The sequence below is a fragment of the Bidens hawaiensis genome, unplaced genomic scaffold (assembly GCF_021521415.1).
Source record: "Bidens hawaiensis isolate Kalapana, Puna unplaced genomic scaffold, B.hawaiensis_p1.1 tig00025010_1, whole genome shotgun sequence".
Taxonomy (NCBI): Eukaryota; Viridiplantae; Streptophyta; class Magnoliopsida; order Asterales; family Asteraceae; genus Bidens; species Bidens hawaiensis.
This window is the reverse complement of record NW_027493974.1, coordinates 298,835-315,912: the sequence shown is the minus strand read 5'-3', so window position 1 is coordinate 315,912 and position 17,078 is coordinate 298,835. Positions and strand designations below refer to the sequence as shown.

Here is a 17,078-nt window from a genome sequence, read left to right as displayed (position 1 = left end):
AACCAATATATCAAAAAAAAAAAAAAAAACTTTCGCCGCTTTTTTAAAATCAACATACATACATCATCGAATGACTTTATATTAATAAAGCCCGTACACTTATGTGGGCTAATAAATTGATGCTAGTAGAGCCACACAATATATAGCAATTGAAGTAAAATATTTTGTAAGACTAGGATTGATATGATTGATTTAGTCATGAGGTAACAATAAACATGATCATATTCTTTGGTTTATTTTATAGATATCAATGAATGTCTTGATGTAAACATGTTTCCATGTTATGGAGATTGTGAGAATACCGAGGGGAGTTACACATGCAAATGTAAAAAAGGGTATTCTGGTGATGCCACTTCTACGTATGGTTGTAAGCGGATACCATCAAATACAAACTCATTAAACGTGCTTCACTTATTATTAGGTATATATATTTCCTATTCCTATTTTAATATTATGAAATTTAAATCATGATAAAAAAAGTATGCTTGAATTTTTAACACATGTTAATCATTTTTTTTATAATTGACATAAACACAAATAATACTAGAAGTGCAGCATCCGATTTTTTTAAAGCCAACAAATCATTCAAATGGGCTATTGATACTGCTAGAAAAAAAATTCTTTAATAGCATGCATTGTGTGTCATTAAGGTACACATGACTCGCAAATGCGTGTCAATGAAGCCCCACTTATAAGTTGAATATGACATGCACCCGCGTGTCATGTTTAATGGCACACATTTATGACACACTTTCATTACAAGCATTTACACCAATACACGACTTGCATTTACGCGTGTCATCGATTGTACAATCGTCTCACTCTTCAAAAAAAGTGATCACCTTCATCAATTGTGACACCAAGTACCTAGCTTTACACGTCTTCACTTGTCAAATATATTGAACACCTTCTTCACTAGTTACTCCAAGTAACTAGTTTATTCTTCTTAGTGAGTCTTCAGTCAATCACCAATAAACTCTATGACAACATTGAGTTTCCTAACCTAATATAATAACAATAGTATATTAAGATAGCGTGTTCCCCTTTTAAATCATAACAAAATAATGAATTCTCACTTGTCAGATCACTAAAACAATCTTTAGTGATGTCCTCTCAAAACTTTTATCCACTATTATAAAAACACACATCATGAATTCTTCACAACTTTATACTTACCAAATTCAAGCAACTTGGCTAAGTATAAAACCTTTATTAACATGTTTTACCGATTATCTTGGTATTATCTTTTAATCACAAACAGGTTTGGGGCTTGGTTTCATCACATTATTAATTGGATTATTAGTGTTGTACTTGGTCAAGCAAAGAAGGCTAACTAAGCTAAGAGAAAAATTCTATGAGCAAAATGGAGGTGTACTGTTGGAAGATAAACTTAAATCCATAGGCTCTAGTGTCATGAAAATTTTTCAAGTTAAAGAGCTAGAAGAAGCGACCAACAATTATGCGGAAGATAATATTCTTGGAAGAGGAGGTAATGGCATTGTGTACAAGGGAACTTTACCTGATACGCGTATAATAGCAATAAAAAAGTCTCTCAGATTAGACCAAGGACAAAGGGATCAATTTATAAATGAAATGGTAATTCTAGCACAAATTAATCACCAAAATGTGGTGCAACTTTTGGGATGTTGTCTGGAAACTGATATCCGTTGTTAGCATATGAATTTATTTCTAATGATACTCTTCATAGCCACATTCATAGGAACGGTGGAAAAGGGAGATTGTCATGGGATACTCGTTTAAGGATAGCACACGGCCGGTGCACTTGCTTATCTTCACACGGACGTTAGAATGTCAATAATCCATAGGGATGTGAAATCTACCAACATATTGTTGGATGACAATTACACCGCAAAAATTGCAGATTTTGGTGCTTCAAGGTTAGTCCCATTGGGTCATGATCAAGTCACCACGCTAGTTCAAGGGACCATCGGATACCTGGATCCTGAATACTTCCATACAGGTCATCTGACAAATAAAAGTGATGTATATAGCTTCGGAGTGGTTCTTGCAGAACTCTTAACAGGAGAAAAACCTATAGATGCAAAGACAGGTTTACAGGATACAAATCTTGCAACATATTTTCTGAAGGCAAAGAAGGAAGACCGATTGCTTGAGATTCTTGATCATCAAGTAGTGAAGGAAGCAACTGATGAGCAGCTAAAAGCAGCTTGTGACTTGGTTTGTAGATGCCTTAACCAAGTAGGTGGGAGCAGACCTAGCATGAAAGTTGTGGCCATGGAGCTTGAAACATTGAGGAAATCTTGCAAACGTCATCCTTGGATTAAGCAAGAAAACTACACCGAAACAAGTAGCTTAATGATTGAAAGTGAAGAACATGGCATTTATCCCGTTCCTCTTGTTCCTAATAGTGATACTTTTGGAGAATATAGTTCAAGTACTATAGTAATGAAAGACATGATGCCCCAAGTACAAAGTCCACGTTAATAGTGAAAGGAATAGCTAGGCCTTGTGCATATCCTATTTCATGATTCTTGTGCTTTTTATATTTGAATTTATGTCATCCATGTATAATTTATAGATCAAGTGAAAGACTTGTATGTTTGCTATGATTTTATATTTGTAAGATATTTCATTTACTATTTGTCTTGTAAACCGATGATGTAGCCTTGAGTCTGAAAACCGCTAAAACCATGACCAAAGGTAGTTGAACATAAACTGTTTGCACAAGGGCAAGCAGTACTTCCTAGTCTTATGCACAAACACAAAATACCGGTACCTTCCGCCTTTTCTAGTCTTGGTGGATATACGAGCTCACCTTTTGCATTAGGTAGGTCTCGGTTTTTTACCAACTCGATCACAAGACCGTTAATCATTGACCGGAAACTAAAGTAAAAAGTCGTTTTTCAATGTACGGAATACTTGTTTGATGGTCAATCCAAGTATCCAACTCAAACCGACCACATTAAAACTAAAAAAGCCTATTCCAATTGAATCTCCTTTCACCTGGTACATAAACATCCAATTTAGAAACTCGGTTTGCAAGGTTTAGAACTATTGCACAACATCGTTTATAAAGATTTGTAAAAGGATGATACAGCGTAACTCTTTGTAAGTCAGACGAAAGTTTAGTTCACAACAAAGATAAGAATTTGTAAAAAGCACTTATCATTTTCTCCACCCATTGTAAGTTTGTAACCTTCTAGCTAATTACTGCTACAAATTTTACTTTTATGGTATTTGCTTAAGAATGTGGAAAAATCTGGATGCTTAATGCAATCGTAGTTGAATAAAAAGAACTGACTTTAATTAAACATTACCTAGACATCAAGATAGGGTTGTAAGACACACACACACACACAAACACACTCTAGTATATATTAGCATACTTAATTATTCTAATGCTTGTTACATTTCTCACATTACAAGTTGTTTGTACCTGATCTCATCCCTATTACATGTTACACTTAACGATGTGCACATGTGTTGTATGCGTCTTTGTATTAAACAAAATACAGTTGATATTCACATGTGTATGAAACCAATTATAGACAATACAATAATCATGTCAAGCTTCTCGACTACAATAATTTTGTTTTGTAAGAGGTTGGTAAAGACCGTTTACTTGATGATGATGATAATAATAATAATAATAATAATAATAATAATAATAATAATAATAATAATAATAATAATAATAATAAAATGAAAGAAAATTGCATATGCATCTTCTACAAGTTGTGATGTCTATAAACTCCTACTAATTGCTCACCGATATATCCACTCTAAGATACTACCACAAATCAGAGGCAGCCATGAACTTCCTTGTTCTAATGTTGGCTGTATTTCTAATGTTCGCCTTTACCACCACGTCAAACTATGAAACCTACAACCTCATCAACTCATCCATCCTAGCAAAGCCAGGCTGCGAAAGCCGATGTGGGGACTTGACTGTCCCATACCCTTTTGGCTTGAACTCAAATTGTTCTAAAGACGATCCTTAAACCCGGCAAGGCCCTCTTTTTCTGAAGCAGATGATGGCTGGATCACACTGATATCCGATTCCACTCTTCGGACTTCCAATATAGTGGCGAGGAAGTGCTCTTTTCTAGATGGCTCTTACACTTCAACCAATATCTCCTTCGATCTTACGTATTGGCCACCATACACCTCCTCACAAGTAAATAAGTTCACAGTCATCGGTTGTGGTGATTATGCTTGGCTTACTTCAGCATCAAATAACAGGACCGGGTCTACAGGTTGCATGGTTTTTTGCTCAAAACCGGACGAGGTAGCACGCGATCAGTGCTCAGGAAATGGTTGTTGTCAAGCATCCATTCCCCCAGACATAAACGCCTATGTGGCTTGGGTCGATAGCTTGGTGAATTCAGTAAATGTGAGCGATACACGGTCCTTTGCTCCTTGTACATATGCCTTTGTTGGTGAGGAGAACGTATTCAAGTTTAACGGTGTTAGTGATTTAACCGCAACTGATATAAACGACACTTCAGTCGAAGATAGGATTCAATCAAGTGTGCCGATAGTCCTTGAGTGGGCTATTGGTAATCTGAGTTGTGCTCAAGCCAAAACGACCGATGATTTTGCCTGTAAGTCCAATAGCACTTGTGTTGATTCAGTAAGGAAAGCTGGTGGGTACCGCTGTGCATGTAAAGAAGGCTATGAAGGAAATCCATACTTGTCTCCTGGCTGTCATGGTATGCATGTCTATCATATTTATATCTGTCTTTCTCTTAAAATTAGTAACTTTTGTCTAGGTTATTCAGCATGGCTTATGTCTATCTATTTAATACAAAGTGAATAATTTAATTATTCTCATTTAATTTGAGTAGAACATTTACTTTTTATTACAATATTAAGACTATGTGTGGTAATTACTTTAGGGGACGCCAGGCCTTGGTGTCCCCATGTAATGGTGTTTAACGCCGCCAACATGATTGTGTGGCAATGGGTGGTGCTCTCTTGGGCAACCCCTACTCATGGTCTAAAGAAACAAGTGCGGAACTCTACCTCATGCATAATGCAATTTTCTTTTGGTGATAAAAAAAATGCAATTACAAGTAGGTAAATATGAATTTTCCATTTAACTTTGAAAGTGTCAAATGAAGTTGTGAAATGGGTTACCAACTAGTGAAGGTTGTGAAGGTATCTTTTTATAACAATAAGGATTAAGATAAGAAGAGATGAAAGGAGACTTGACCGGCCTAAAGTTTTGATTTGCTCATGATGCGACATGACAAAGTTTTAATTGTATTGTAATAGGTCAATTGCACTAAGGGGCTGTTTGTTTACATCTGAATAGAACCATTCAGATGTAAACATCTTATTCATTCAGATTTGAGACTGTTTGGTTTCAAACAGAAAAACATCTGAATGGTTAAAATTAGGTCTGAATCATTCAGACTTGTTGCTGAATGGGACAGAGGCTCATTCAGACCTGATTCATTCAGATCTGAATGAACCAAACAACCCTTAAATGTTTGTAAATTAGAAACCATTAATTTACATCAAATGGTAGTTCAAAATAATTTAATATGCGATGAGAAAAACATGAAATTTGTTTTATTTTAGATCAATAAAACCCATAAACTAATGTGGGTTAACAAATTGATGGTGAGTACATATTAATGGCTGAGTATTAGTAGTACGTTGGACTAATAACATAAATAAGAGGTGTCACTAACCCCTTTTGTTAAAAAGGGCTAGCGATGTAGCTTGTTGCCCCTTTGTGTTTTATTTTGATCTAAAAGCATTTATAATATATATTCATGGAATTAATTAAACATGTCTCTTGTTTTATAGTAAAAGTGGTCCTTTTACTATTTATATTTATTTTTTCTTATAAATACAACAAAGCTATTCTAAGTCGAGTTCGACAAAGCCATAAAGATCAGTTTTTGTCTTGTTTAATCTAACTACATTCAAGTTCAAGTCGTTTCAAAGTCTACATGTGTTAGGTAATTTTATATATCCGGGTTTATTGAGTTTTACTCGTCTTTCATATATTAGTCACCAACCCTTCAATTTAAAAAGTAGTAATTATATTGAAACATAAACAAACAACAACTAGTTGTATACATTTTTACTTTTTATATTTTTATGATTATTACGTTTACATGTATAAGATGACTTAATATATTTTTTTTTGTTCTTTTAACATACTTATATGTATTTAATAATATTTATGTAATATGTTTTATTTTTGCTAGCTTAACTTATTAGCTTGAAAATTTCCAATGCATGGAACTTGAGTTTGGTCATTAAATATGATGCAGTTTTGATATAATTAAGCTCGTTTAATCTTAACTCGATTTAAGATTTTATTAGCTGTTATCCAATATTATACATGTGATTCGACTAGTACGTTGATATCATGGATTTTGTTATTTTATAGTAAACCTATTTGTATTATTTTGTTTATTATATGTCAAAAACTTAAACAGATTCTTATTACTTTCAAATAGATTCAAAATTACAAATCCAAGCAATCTGTTCTTTGCAATATCCAAAGAACACGAGCAATTGATTGAGATTAGCAGATTAAACAAAATCTCAACATACAAACAAGAACAAGATTGGAAATCACAAAGGTTTTTTTGAGTGTTAAGAAAAATGTGTCGGCAGAAAGTGTGTAATAAACGTAAACCCTTCCTTGAATATATAATAGAAAGTGTAAGTCGGTCCAGCAACTCCAAGAAGCTTATAGGCTAGGCCCAAAAACACCTAGACTGCTATCAAGAAAGAGACCACATCTCCAAGCCCAAAACCGAATGAAACTCACCAGCCACACACCTAAATAAAAACAAAATATTAGAAAATAAGCATAAGCTTTATAAATTAAAAAGATATAAAACTGATGTAACCAACCATTATTTCAACAACCCCCTCCCCCCTCAGTTTTATATCCAAACACATTAAACAATCCCAAGTTCTGTAACATAAAAGCGTGTTGACTTACCGAAAGACCTTTGGTAAACACGTCGGCCAGTTGCCTGTCAGACTTTATTGACAACGTCTTCATAATACCGGAAGAAAATCTTTCTCGCAAGAAAAACAAGTCAACCTCAAAATGTTTTGTTCGATTGTGAAAAACATGATTTGCAGCGATGGATATGGCTGCACTATTATCACAATGTAAGGAGACGGGAAGATCAACTTTAACATTTAACTCATTCAACAAATTTTTTATCCAAATAACTTCTTCAGTACATGCACACATAGCCTTGTACTCTGCCTCCGCAGATGACCGGGAAACAATCAACTGTTTTTTGCTTTTCCAAGAAACAAGAGAATCACCAAGAAAAATACAAAAACCTGTCACAGATCTTCGAGTATCTAGACACTTTGCCCAGTCCAAATCAGAATAACCAGACAGATTAAAAGAAGCACCCTTTTTGAATAAAACTCCTAACCCAGGAGCCTTTTTTAAGTACCTCAACAACCTTAGACCTACTCGCAAATGGGCGTTAGAAGGTTTATGCATGTACTGACTTAAAAACTGAACAACATAGCAAATATCGGGTCTTGTATGTGAAAGATATATTAATTTTCCAATTAATTTTTGATATCCGGTAATATTTGTCAAAACAGATTTATCTTTATCACACATATTCGTAACAACATAATGTTGTTCGATAGGAGTGTTAACTGGTTTGCATGCACTCATGCCATACTCAGCAAACAACTCCATGCAATATTTTCTTTGAGATAAACAAACCCCTTTGTCTGATCTCACAACTTCAATACCCAAAAAATATTTAAGAAGACCCAAATCTTTAATCAAAAAATTTGATCTTAACATTTGTTTTACTTCTTCTATAGCATTTTCATCATTCCCAGTCACCACTATATCATCAACATAGACAAGTAAAATGACCATCACAGATTTTTCTGACTTAATAAACAAAGAATAATCACACATAGACTGGGTAAAACCCATTTTTAATAATGCAGAAACAAGTTTAGCATTCCACATACGTGGTGCTTACTTTAGGCCGTAAAGTGACTTAACAAGTTTACACACACGAGTATCATTTGTTGAAAAGTATCCATCAGGTAATTTCATATAGACATCTTCATGTAAGTCACCATACAAAAAAGCATTATTAACATCTAATTGAAACAAAGGCCAATTATTTTCAACAGCTAGACTTATAACACACCTAACGGTTACCATTTTAACAACCGGAGAGAAGGTTTCATCAAATTCAATTCCTTCTTTCTGGTTGTAACCTTTAGCCACTAAGCGGGCCTTATATCTATCAATTTCACCATTAGACTTATATTTTATTTTATACACCCACCTACAACCTATAGTTTTTCTGTCTTTAGGCAAATCAACAAGTTTCCATGTGTTATTTCTATAAAGAGCATTCATTTCATCATTCATGGCATTAACCCAATTAGAATCTTTAGAGGCCTCATAGTAATTTTTGGGCTCAACAGTTTTGTTGAGACTGAAAACAAATGAAAAATTCTCAACAGACAAATTTGAATAATTAACAATTTTTTCAAGGCCATACTTAACTTTGCCTTCCACGACAAAATCACTAAGTTTTTTTTGACAAAACAGAACTCCTAGAAGACTTTCTAAGAGGAGCTTGACTAGGAATACCCTCAGAAGAGCTGACATGACATTTTCATTTACAACTCTAGGGGGATCTACCTCACTAGAGCCGTCTCTAGAACTACTAGAGTTTGAAGTATCAGTTTCATCTGAAGTCCTTGAGTTGCTACTAGGCTGCTGATCCTCACTAGAGTGATCAATGTGCACCCCCACATCATCATTGGGATTTACATCATTTAAGGAAATTTTGGAGACTTCTTCATCATGTATATCAAAAAAGTTAAAATTGTTAACGGATAAAGACTCACATTTTTCAAAAGATTTTGCTGAAACACTATTTTTAAAAGGAAAGATATTTTCATAAAACTTTACATCTCTTGAAAAAAAACTTTTTTATTATCTTAACTCCACAACTTATAACCTTTTTTTTATTAGAATAACCTATAAAAACACATTTCTCAGACCTACTTTCAAATTTATCGTGAACATTTAAAATTGTACTAAAACATAAGCAACCAAAGTTCCTTAAATGTATTAGCGAGGGCTTAAAGCCAAAAAAACACTCATAGGGACTTTTACCTTCTAACACAGAGGATGGTGTCCTGTTAATAAGTTAGGCAGCAGTTAGAACACATTCAGACCAAAAAGAAAGGGGAACACTCCCTTGAAATAAGAGTGATCTAGCAACATTTAGTAAATGCCTATGTTTCCTCTCCACAACACCATTTTGTTGTGGAGTGTAAGTACATGTGGTATGATGAATGACACCTTTGTCTCTAAACAAGCTTTGAATTTGATTATTAACAAACTCAGGCCTAATATCACTTCTGACAACCTTAATTTTCCTATCAAACTGGTTTTTTAACAAATTGAAAACACTCTCAATATTAAAGAAAACTTCATCTTTGTTTTTCATTAAAAAAATCCAAATAGCTTTTGTGTAATCATCAACTATAGTTAGAAAAAATCTATAGCCTTCCTTACTTTTAACTCTATATGGACCCCATACATCCACATGTATAATGTCACCGACATGTTTAGATTGATGATCACTTAAAGGAAACGGCTCCCTATGTTGTTTAGCCATATGGAAAACTTCACATGGATAATCATGTTTTTGAAAGTTAAACTTCAAATCAGTTTGTAAGACATTTAAAACATTATCAGAAGGATGTCCTAGCCTAGTATGCCACATATTTAAAGTATCAAAATTACTTAAGCACACCTTAAAAGAACTAGACCCATCACCACATAAATAAAGACCATCAACTTGATTACCAGTCACCAAGACTCTCCTTGTGAGTAAATCCAGAAGATAACAATTATTTTCATCAAAGATTACTTTAATTTTACTATACTTAGAAAGTTTATGAACAGACAACAGATTCACATGATACTTAGGAACCACAAGCACATCAGTTAAAATAACGGTTTCACTTAATTTTATACTACCAATTTTAGACACTATAGCATCTGAACCATTAGGATGCTTTACTGTTACATTAAGTTCAGAGACATCTATCTGATCAAAAACATTTTTATCATATTTTACCATGTGCTGATTGGCACCTGAATCTACAATCCATCCAGAATTACTTAAGGATGGAAAGCTACTAGCAAAACAGAAAACTCTATCAGTGAAATTACTAGCAGAAAAAGAGCCAAGAGGTTTGCCTCCTACATGAGAACCTGAAGTTCCTTCTCCTGTTTTTTCATTCAACAGACTCAACAGTTTAGACACTTGATCAGGAGTAAGAGAAGTTCCTGAACTACACACAGTTTGACCAGAATTATGTTGAACAACATTATTAGACGCAACATGTTTATTAGATTGATTATATGATTGACCCCCTTTTGACCTTGGTCCCAGGGGTATCCAACAATTTCAAAACATCTTTCAACAGTGTGCCCAACTTTATTGCAATGAGTGCACTTAAGGTTAGGGTTGGGCCCTCTATTGAACTTCTTTTTTGACTCAAAAGACGTTATTTTTAGAAAAGAACCCCATATTTTGGGTTTGATTTTTTATAGTTCCACTACAGTTCCTATGGGACTCCTCCCTAGACACAATTGAGAAAGCAGTTTTAATAGTAGGTAAAGGATCTTTAGTTAGCAAAGTCATTCTAACAGACTGATATACATCATCAAGACCCATCAGAAACTGTATAAGTTTTATCAAATGATTAAAATCATTAAATCTTTCTGATGTGTTGCAACTACAAGAGGGCAATTGAACCATAGCATCAAATTGTTTCCACATAGTGTTAAGTCTATGATAATAATCTGATACAGTACTACCATTTTGATTAACAGAATTTATCTTTTCATATAAACTAAACACAGCAGAACCATCAACCTTATCATATGTTTCTTTTAATTCAACCCACACATCTAAAGCAACTTTGGAAAAGACTTGACCTAGGTACAACTCATCAGAAACAGAATTGAGAATCCATGAAAGGACCACAGAATTACACTTATCCCATTGTTTTGCAAGAATTTCATTTTCAGTTGATCTCTTACAAGATCCATCAATAAACCCGATTTTATTCTTAACTTGTAGGGCAAGTAGCATAGCATTTGCCCATAGTGTAATTCTCTGTTCCTTTCAATTTAATATTCACCACTGTTAAGGTGCTAGAATCACTTGCATGAAGGTGCAAGGGATCGCTAGCATCCAGCTTGCTAATCTCAGTAACATTAGAGCTACCCGAATCACCCATATATCAAACAAGAAACAAACAAACGTGCAAGCAATCACGCACACAGAGTCACAAATTAACTGGTCCAACTAGCCCAATATCAACAAGGCCTATTGCCAACAGAAAATAAATGATATGGAAAGATCTCACCAGGATTTTAGCAAGCCAACGATATGAATCACCTTCACTTCTTCAATCTCAGAATATGGATAGCTTTCAGAGAGTTACAGCAACACGAACAAGAAATTAGGGTTCCAAGATGAAAAAAACCCTAGAACACAGATCTACCAGCGGAAGAACCCGAATCACATCAATTAACAATCGATCAGAACTCTTGACACCATGTCAAAAACTTAAACCAGATTCTTATTACTTTCAAATAGATTCAAAATTACAAATCCAAGCAATCTGTTCTTTGCAATATCCAAAAAACACTACACGAGCAATTGATTAACAGATTAAACAAAATCTCAACATACAAACAAGAACAAGATTGAGCTGTGAATCCTGAACAGAGAGTTTTACCACAAAGGTTTTTTTGTGTGTTGTGTCGGCAGAAAGTGTGTAATAAACGTAAACCCTTCCTTGAATATATAATAGAAAGTGTAGGTCGGTCCAACAACTCCAAGAAGCTTGTAGGCCAGGCCCAAAAACACCTAGACTGCTATCAAGAAAGAGACCACATCTCCAGGCCCAAAACCGAATGAAACTCACCAGCCACACACCGAAATAAAAACAAAATATTAGAAAAATAAGCATAAGCTTTATAAATTAAAAAGATATAAAACTGATGTAACCAACCATTATTTCAACATTATAGATATCAACGAATGTAGTGATGTGAAGAGATTTCCATGTCATGGGACTTGTGTCGGGAATTACACATGAAAATGTAAAGGAGGGTATGTCGGTGATGCAAAGACTAAAGATGGTTGTAGATGTAAACCGGTCAACGTGCTTCACTTATCGTTAGGTATTCGTATGTCTTATTTCTGTTTGAAAGAACTTTAAAAAAATGGTAAATGATGCATGCTTGAATTTTCAACAAAGGTTAACATATTATTTTATGTTCTAATTGACATAAACGCAAATGATAAGAGGTAGAACCAATATAAGACCCGATCTAAATAACTCATTTAGAATTTAAATAAAAGTTATAAAATATGGGGTGAGTTACTGTATAATAATTGTTTATCGTATGTTACCTACGCGAATCACGCTCAAGGTTAAAAACCAATTACACTTGATTGAATTCCAAAACCCAATTACGCTCAAGGTTAAAACCAATTAAGCTCTAGTCAAAAATTTATTCGTATTGAAGATCCAAATCTGTTTGTTTTGGATGAGTTGATGATTAACTTGATATAGATTGATGATTTCGAGATCATTTGATGTGATTTCATGGATCAAGTTCAAGGTTAAATATATCGTTTACCTTCTAATGGTTCAGACACGAATCAATCATCACGGAAACATAAATTGATATGGAAAAGGTGAGGAGACGAATAAAGCTTTCTCTCATTCATGGCTCGCACGTTTCTTGAAATCGAAGAGTGTTGGTAGTCTAGTACGTAATTTATGTAACATAAGCAATTATTGTACTAGATACTTTATTAGATACATAACACAATATTCTTGGACTGTAGCCGGGTCACAACAAAACTATCCTTTTCTCTCCTATTCGCACCCTACAAAAATGTAGTGAACTGCCTTCTTCTCTAGTTTATAACGAAGATGACAAAAAAAAAGCACCCGTCATCTAGATAGAAAAACTAACCAACTAAACTAAGCGAATGGAAGAACCGAACGACAACTAGGGGATGTGAGTCACAGCCGTGTGTGTGAGATACGGCTAGCGAATGGAAGAACCTACGCATGCAAATCCTTATAAAAAAAGTTTCGCAGGTTTTAAACTTTTGGCTACTTGCCTACCTTGATATGTTAAACCTATTCATCCACAATTATATAAACACACTTAATGAAGTCTTTGTGACTTAAATAACTTAGGGGGTGTTTGGGATTGCTTATTTTCACCAACTTATAACTTATAAACTTATTGAAAAGTAATAAGGTGTTTGGGATTACTTATATTGTGAGAGGAAAAGTTTCATAAGTTACAATGTTGTAACTTATTAACTTAATGAAAAGTTATAAGGAGGTAGAATAAGGAATCTTAAACACCCCCTTAATACACCTAAGACTAAATATTGTTTGATCTCATCATCCCCTTAGCCTCAAATATTTACCAAATTCAAGCAATTTGGCTTAGTGTAGCACCTTTATTAACATGTTTGATGGGTTAACTATTTCGTACACTTTCTAAACACAATCAGGTTTGGGGCTTGGTTTCGTCACATTACTATTTGGATTATTAATGGTGCACTCAATGGTCAAGCAAAAAAAGAAAATTAAGCAAAGAGAGACACTATTTGAGAAAAATGGGGGTGTAATATTAGAAGATAAACTAAGAACAACAGGTCGCAATGTCGTGAAAATTTTACAAGTGGAAGAGTTAGAAGAAGCGACCGACAATTATGCTGAAAGTAATTATATTCTTGGAAAAGGAGGTAATGGCACCGTGTATAAGGGAACACTACTAGATAAGCGTATAGTAGTAATCAAGAAGTCTCAAAGATTGGACCAAGAACTAAGGGATCAATTTATAAATGAAATGGTAATTCTAGCAAAGGTTAATCACCCAAACGTGGTGCAATTAATAGGATGTTGTCTAGAAACTGATGTCCCAATGCTAGCTTACGAATTTGTTGCTAATGATACTCTTCACCGGCATATTCATAACAGAAAAGGTGGTAACGGGAGATTGTCTTGGGGCAATCGTATGAGGATAGCCCATGAATCAGCGGGTGCGCTTGCTTATCTTCACACTGATGCTAAAATGCCCATCATACATAGAGATGTGAAATCTACTAACATCTTGTTGGATGAAGCAGATTTTGGTGCTTCAAGGTTAGTCCCATTGGGTCATGATCAAGTCACCACGCTAGTTCAAGGGACCATTGGATACTTGGATCCAGAATATTTCCATGCAGGTCAACTAACAGGTAAGAGTGATGTCTATAGCTTCGGAGTGGTTCTCGCAGAAATCTTAGCAGGAAAAAAACCTATTGACCCAGAAAGAGGTTTATATATGACACAAATCTTGCTACATATTTTCTAAAGGCAAAAACGGAGAATCGATTGAGTGAGATTCTTGACCGTCAAGTGGTAAAGGAAGCACCTGATGAGCAGTTAAGAACCGCGTGTGACCTAGTTTGTAAATGCCTTAACCAAGTAGGTGGGAGCAGGCCTAGCATGAAAGAAGTGGCCAATGAGCTTGAAACATTGACGAAATCTAGCAAACTGTATCCTTGGATCAATGAAGAAAACTACACCGAAGCAAGTAGCTTAATGATTGAAAGTGAAGAACATGACCTTCATAGCATTCCTCTTTTTGGTAATAGCGATACTTTTGGACAATGTAGTTCAAGCACTCTGGGAATGAAAGACATGATGCTCCATGTGCAAACTCCACGTTAATTGTGACAGAAATGATTGGGCCTTTTGCATCCTATTTTGTGATTATGCTACTTCATATTAAAATGTATCACCTTACTTGCATTTATAATTATAGACCCCAAGTATAATACTTGTAAGTGTGTTGTGATTTTATACATGTAAAATATTGCATTTACTGTTCGTCTTGTAAAACAATGATGATGTAAAATTATTGCCTTGTATATATGTTAAACACAACTTTCAACCCTCTTTCTTTTTTTAAAAAATTTAAGCTCACAATTCACACGGTTTGAGAGTGTGAAACAAAAGGTGAATCTGAGATGGTGGTATCATTTGTTTGTTGTTAAAAACACTCTTTTTAAGTTAGGTGAATCAAACAGTTTCGGTCTTCTCTTATATGCAGGCAATGTTGTGGATAAAGAACAAAGAACCTAAAGCCCACCGAATATGGACAGAATGAACGAATAACACCTTGCTTGTTGGATGCAATCTTTCTTGACACTATGCTATAGTGCTAGTAAAGAGGAGAACAATCCTAAGGATTTATCAAAGTGGCTCTTCAGGTAGCTGCGACGGTTGCTTGGCAATAGCAGATTACTAGGTGTCTAGGTGTTGACCTTGAGTTGACAAGAGGGTATGGCGTGATAAAAGAATGGATTGGTCCGTTATAGATGACGAAACACGTTGATTAAGCAAAATGAATTCCCAATAGAACGAGGTAGTAATTGGCACGGTGAGAATATTTATTCAATAACGTTTTTATAAATTAATATACGTATGTGTGTATATAATTTAAAAGAGAATAAACTATTTTTTTTATATAGTTCTATAAAATTAAACGTGGGTAATGGTTTGGAAAGTGAAAGTAATTGGACGGGCACGTGTTGAGTCCCAATACGAGCATTAGGCTATGGAAACATGTCTTGTGACGATTGTGAACTTATGATTATTAGGTTAAGAAGGGTTTACTGTGGTTAATGGTTGCTAAGTGTGCAAAGATGAGTTTGTTAATGCCCCCACACCAGTTAATGTCTTGTAAGCTATGCTAGTTTGACTCATTTATTATGTGTGTTTATGCTTATATTTGTTTAGCCTTCGGTCTAGTTTTTGGCATTTTCATTGTACCAAGGGAAGAGGTGATATATTTTAGAAGTAATTGAATCCTAGAACAAAGAAATTTTGTGTGTCCTGTTTTTGGACTAGAAATTGATTATACTAAGGCTGTGATCAACAAAGTCCAAAAGATTAGGACCGCTTAAATATAGGGTCCGAAACTTCAGCTTATATTTTCTTAGTAATTGAGTCGTTGAAGAAACACTAAGTGACCCCAGCAGATTACGGATAATCTTAGGGTTAAGTAGATGTTTCTCACGAGGGTTAGGTCCGGCAAAGATGGTTGTTCTTCTTGACCTGCAAAACAGACCGTGAGCTCGTCACTGAGAAGGGGGGGGGGGTTCCTCCTTGTGACCACCCTCCGGCGTGAGAATCAGACTAGATTGCTCTGAATAAAAGTGTATATTAAGAGAAATAGCTAGAGAAGATAAGATGATACCGTTCCAAGGTGTTGGAGTATTTATAGCCGAAGGTAGGTTTCCAAGCAGGTACGACCAGCTGTATAATATTCCTTTTCCACCAACTACGGGCTATGTACTTGCCACGATGGGAGTTGGTGGGTAGGCAGCGGCTGATAGTGACATGGCCGGCTGTATACTATTCCTTTTCCACCAACTACGGGCTATGTACGTGCCACGATGGGAGCTGGTGGGTAGGCAGCGGCTGATAGTGACGTTTTGTACTAGAGCGTGCTCCTCCTCGTACTATTATCGGTGAGCTGTCACCCTGTGATTGGTTCATGGGCTACTTTGGTCAGATCTTGTCTATTTTGTCCATACCTTGGCAGGTATAGTACAAAAGATTTTTCCAGAAGCGTACGGACTGGCTCTTTTGGGCGGGAATATTCCCGCCTTGCTCATTCCTTCTTCCGGTGACATTGCTGAAGTATAAGAGTTAGTGCCTTATGCGTGTAGCCTTACCGTTAGTGCGGGTAGCCTTCCTTCTTGGCTTGTACCCATAGCTGCGGGAACAGGCAGGGTACTGTACCAATGGAGGCTTTCCTGCGGGAACAGCTGGCTTACTGCGTGTAAGGTCTTCATCTCTCTGAGCATGGTGGGTCCTGCTGGACCAGTTAGTCTTTGCGCAGACGTACCTCTTCAAGGTGTGTCTTGCGGGTCCAACTGGGCTTTGCGGGGACCTACCTCTTCAAGTCCCCCCAGTCCATTGTTCTCATGAATTGTTAA

General features: G+C 35.5%; 2 pseudogenes; both read left to right on the top strand.

The window, feature by feature from the left end:
- The first annotated feature begins 244 nt into the window (after positions 1 to 244).
- LOC143570592 (wall-associated receptor kinase 5 pseudogene) lies at positions 245 to 3,241 on the top strand (annotated as a pseudogene).
- Positions 3,242 to 3,794: 553 nt separating this feature from the next.
- LOC143570569 (wall-associated receptor kinase 1-like) lies at positions 3,795 to 14,970 on the top strand (annotated as a pseudogene).
- Positions 14,971 to 17,078: the final 2,108 nt, after the last annotated feature.